This window comes from Mandrillus leucophaeus, unplaced genomic scaffold (assembly GCF_000951045.1).
Source record: "Mandrillus leucophaeus isolate KB7577 unplaced genomic scaffold, Mleu.le_1.0 Scaffold36, whole genome shotgun sequence".
NCBI lineage: Eukaryota > Metazoa > Chordata > Mammalia > Primates > Cercopithecidae > Mandrillus > Mandrillus leucophaeus.
Genome location: NW_012103809.1, coordinates 4,573,595 through 4,578,861, shown reverse-complemented (window position 1 = coordinate 4,578,861; position 5,267 = coordinate 4,573,595). Strand labels below are relative to the sequence as shown.

Below are 5,267 nucleotides of genomic sequence, written 5' to 3'. Positions count from 1 at the left end.
GCCTCCCAAAGTACTGGGATCACAGGCATGAGCCACCGCGCCCGGCCAACATTTTTCAAAGGAAGACATATGAGTGGCCACCAAACATGAAAAAATGCCCAACATCACTAATCATCAGAGAAATGCATTTTAAAACCACAATGAGGTATCATCTTACACCAGTCAGAATGGCCATTACTAAAAAGTCAAAAAACAACAGATTGGCAAAGATGTAGAGAAAAGGAAATGCTTATACATTGTTGGTGGGAATGTAAATTAGTATAGCCTTTATGGAAAACAGTATGGAGATTTCTCAAAGGACTAAAAATAGAACTACTATTTGATCCCTCGATCCCACTACTGGGTATATACCCAAAGGGAAAGAAATAATTATATCAAAAAGATACCTGCACTTGTATGTTCATCACAGCACTATTCACAATAGCAAAGATATGGGATTCAACCTAAGTATCCATCAATGGAGGACTAGATTAAGAAAATGTATACACATACACACACATACATACACACACCCTGGAATACCAGTCAGTCACAGAGAATGAAACCATGTGATTTGCAGCAATGTGGATGGCACTGGAGACTTTAACAGGTCAGAGGGTGGGAGAGTAGGAGGGTAGAAGGGGTAGGAGGGTTGAAAAATTACCTATTGGGTAGTATACTCACTAGTTAGTGATGGGTACACTAAAAGTCCAGACTTCACCAATATGCAAATATGCATATAAGAAATCACACACCGAAATCTGTTGGGGTTGGGGGGTGATGGGAGGGAGAACATTAGAACAAATACCTAATGCATGCAGGGCTTAAAACCTAGACGACGGGTTGAAGGGGCAGCAAATCACCATGGCACACGTATGCCTATTAACAAACCTGCACATTCTGCACATGTATCCCAGAACTTAAAGTAAAATAAAAATAATAATAATTAAAAAAGAAATCTGCACTTGTATGCATTAAATACATAAAAATTAAAATACATAAAAAATTTAAAAAGCAAAAACTTAGAAAAATAAAGTGCTACCCTCAAGTCACTCTATCATCATACTGTTTCTTCATGATACTTCTCTATCTAGACTTGTTTATTGTCTTCTTCCTCTCGTTGAAATACAAGCTTCATAAAACATGGGAAGTTATCTATATTGTTCCAGGTCATATTAATATCATCCAAGTCCTATAGAAATTGGCACTTTTTTTTTTGTAAAGGGTCAAATAGTAGATATCTGGGGACTTGTAGACCATACAGTTGTGTCACAACTCTGCTGTCCTAACATGAGAGCACCCACAGACAATACGTAAACGTATGGGCATGGCGGTATTCTAATACAAACTTTATTTACAAAAGCAGGCAACTGACTAGATTTGTCCTGCAGCTGTAGTTTGCCAACCTCTGCTCTAGAACGTTATACTAGAATATAGTACTCAGCATAATATTTTCAAATGAATTAACATAAACTTTATTTTAAATCTGGATTGATACAAGGTTATGATTGTCTCCTTGTTACTACATCCAATCAAATGACCAATATACACATATATTTCTTTGGCATAAATCCTTAGTCCTAACATATCGAGTGAAAGCTGCACTAAATTTGATGGAGGGAACTCAGTTTTGTCAATGTGCCTTCACTTGGGCTTACTCTTTACTCTTTATCTTATTATTTTTCATTTCTAAACTCATATAGGTGCAGAGCTTTCTTTACACAAAGCAGAGCACATGGCCAAGGAAAGGACATGATTTCCGTAGTCTGTTTCTACTACTACCCTAAAAGTACAAATACTTTGAAGAAATGTAGTAGATTGATTTAAAGTCAAAATACATTGTGAGTGAGTATTTTTCTCAAGATAAAACACAAAGATGCTAGGTATATCAAAAGAAGGGATGCTTCAGAAGAGAACCACACTAAAAGGAGATTAAACTCCCCCCAAAACAAAGCTTGCCTACTTCATAATTTTGATGAGGGCTGGCAGGCTAGCATTGGAGAGGCAGTAGAGACAATGAGAATACTCACCCAGGATTCAGGAGATCCAGGCTTTAGCACTGTCTATTAATTGGTCTTCTCTAACTCCTCTGAGACATACTTTCTTCACATGTAAAATCTAAGATATGTGACAGAGGGAGAGAAAGAGTATCAGTCAGATCTCTATTTTTAGGTTTAAGATTCTTAGATTATGCTAATCATCACTTTATATAGTACCACATCCATGTAAGTACCTAACACACAATTAGTCTATGTTATTGTACACATGCTCAATATGGGCTTGCCATACAGCTAAGAAACAGATTCCACCTTTTGTATCATCCATACAAGAGAACAATGAAAGTAAATATTATAAAATCATATAAGTGATGGCATGTTAAATTTTTCATTGATAAATAAATGGGAATTTATGTTATACCCAGTTAAGACCCTTTCCCAGTTATATCTGGTTAAGGTACGTTTCCAGTCCTGTGTTTATACGGGTAGAATCACTTCCTTTTTAAAAAATTAATTAATTTATTTATTTTTGAGATGGAGTCTTGCCCTGTCGCCCAGGCTGGAGTGCAATGGAACTATTTTGGCTCACTGCAACCTCCCCTCCTGGGTTCAAACAATTCTCTTGCCTCAGCCTCCCAAGTAGCTGGGATCACAGGTGCCCGCCACCACGCCCAGCTAATTTTTGTATTTTTAGTAGAGATGGGGTTTCACCATGTTGGCCAGGCTGGTCTCAAACTCCTGACCTTGTGATCCACCTGCCTCGGCCTCCCAAAGTGCTGGGATTACAGGCGTGAGCCACCACGCCTGGCCACCACTTCCTTTTTCTATTTAATAAAAGATTGGTGGGGAAAAAGACCCTCTGGCATTTGCTGTCTCATTTGTTCCTTTGTTGTAGTGATAGGGAAAGCCATAAAATAATATTTTAAGAAACAGATAAGATATAGATGACTTTTTAGATCTCTTTCTGGCCTTATGGGTTGACGTGTTTTTAGAGAATAAAGGTAAAATAATGATTATCAGGCTAAATGGTAATGTGGAAGTATAGGGATAATTCAAAGTTTAAGAATTCCTTCCCCATGTTTACCTGGTGTGCTTTGCAAGGTTTAGATGACATCAATGATACAATTTTTGCAAGCAACAGCAGCAGGGTTCTTGGATGTCCGTTGTCACTTAAAAAATTTTTTCCCCTTCTTGTTGTTAGAAAACTAGACTAAAGCTTTCCCTGAATGGATAATGGAATTAGTTTCTCAAAATATCATCCATGGACTGCCTGGCTGCACTAGTATCATTTGTGGCGCTTGTTCAAAATTCATATTCCTTGGAAATGGAGGTTTCACCACTTCAAGACCCATATAGACTCCATTATACTTTATGCAGGGTCAGAGATGCCTCTAGAATGAAGTAGATACTCCCGCAATGTGAAACTGATAGCAAATATTAAACCCAAAGCAAAACCAAAAAAAAAAAAAATTCATATTCTTGGTCAGTACCTGAGGTCATCTTGATGGATCTCAGCCATCCCTGTATTGTATTAAACCCTCTGGTGCTACTTATACACAATAATGTCTAAAAATCACTATCTATCTAGATTAAGAATTCACATTCTACTGCATCAGATTAGTGATACAGTGAAATTTAGGTCCAGAGTTTTTAATCATTCAATATCCACAAGACGTGGAAACTACTTTTATAGCTTTTAAACATAACGTGTAAAATAGAAGAAAGAACACGTAAAACAGAAAGAAGAAAATCATTCCAAGGAAAAACAATATTTGGAGACTATTTGTGTGAATTTCCTTCAAGTCTCTCAATATCCATAATATAGATCATCACAGGTTCTAAAACCTCCTAACAGCAGGGACTGTGTTTTTCTTCACTGTAAACCTAGCTGTTACCAAAATGCCTAGCACATAGTAGGCACTGAAATCTTTGCTGAGTGAACAAAGTAAGTGAAGCTGAAATCAAATTGTATCTTTGATTTGGGCCACACTTTTTATAAAAATTTGCCAGCATTCAATAGAATGTCACTTTCTGATTTTCAAATGCATCAAATTGATAACAAATCAGTAACTAGTACTTTTTGTACCAGATATTTTTCTAGAGTTTTACCCATATTAATTTAACCCTAACAGCTACATATAATGTTAAGTGCTATTTTATCCCAAATTTGTAGATCAGGAAACCGGAGCACAGAGAGTTTAGGTAACCAACCCAATGCCACATACCCAGTATGTGGTAGAGCTGACTCCTGAGATTTTTATCAGACTAGGTTAACCTACCTGTTTATGGTCATAAAATCATCCGCCTTTTATAAACAAGTATGTGCCTAATTTTACCACTTCAGCTACGGAAATTCTATATTAGGAAGAAAAACTCTCTATTAGGAAACTACGTATTAGGTGATTGTAGGACGGTTAAGATTTAGTACTCTGTTACTGCACAAAACTCTGCAAGGGCGCCCACCCCAGGTGTGGGATGCTAAGTGTATGGTACAGGTACCTCCGTGCACAGCCACATGGGCTGTTCTCAACCCCAATAAACATGTTTACCACATGAGCCTCACAAGTCCACTTTTTTTTTTTTGAGACAGGGTGTCATTCTGTCGCCCAGGCTGGAATGCCGTGGTGCGATCTCGGCTCACTGCAGCCTTGACCTCGTGGGCTCAAGCGATCCTCCACCTCAGCCTCCCGAATGGCTAGGATCACAGGCGTGGGCCACCACACCCCGTTAATTTTTGTATTTTTTATTTAAGAGGTGAGGTTTTGCCGTGTTTCCCAGGCTAGTCCCGAACTCCCGACCTCAAGTGATCCGCCTGCCTCACCCTCCCAAAATGCTGGGATTACAGGAGGGAGCCACCACGCCCGCCAACTTCCCATGCTTAAGGGTGAAATGGAGGAAAGTTCATGTACTTCTCAGGCAAGTCCAATTTGTCCGACGTCTTCCACTTGGGCCACACACAAAAATAAAGTAACTAGAAGCGCAGGCTCTAGGAGGCCACCGTTCTGTTCACAGTAAAGAGGGTGCGCTCACCATCGGCGGTGTCTGCTGGAAGCCCCGCGTCAGGCCGGGAGGGGGACAGAGCCTCCTGCTCAGGGCCGTTATCCGAACTGATCCGCTTCCCACCGCACCCCCAGAGAAACCCACCCCACCCCCTAAACCTAAGGAACCCTGACTTCGCAAACCTGCACGAACAGAGCCATTTCCCCCTAATGTGTGCTTCAAACCCACCGAAGCCCAACTGGAAGCAGGACCAGCGTGCCCGCCCTACACGCTACTGCTTCTCCCCGCGGC

General features: G+C 40.0%; 1 long non-coding RNA gene across 1 annotated transcript in view; it reads right to left on the bottom strand.

Moving 5' to 3' along the window:
• Positions 1-5,267, bottom strand: part of LOC105546456 — a 36,450-nt gene extending 31,183 nt beyond the window's left edge. The window contains exons 1-2 of the long non-coding RNA XR_001007097.1: positions 5,007-5,267; positions 2,010-2,097 (exon numbers count right to left, since the gene is read on the bottom strand). This is a non-coding gene — a long non-coding RNA (uncharacterized LOC105546456). The remainder of the gene's footprint in view (positions 1-2,009; positions 2,098-5,006) is intronic.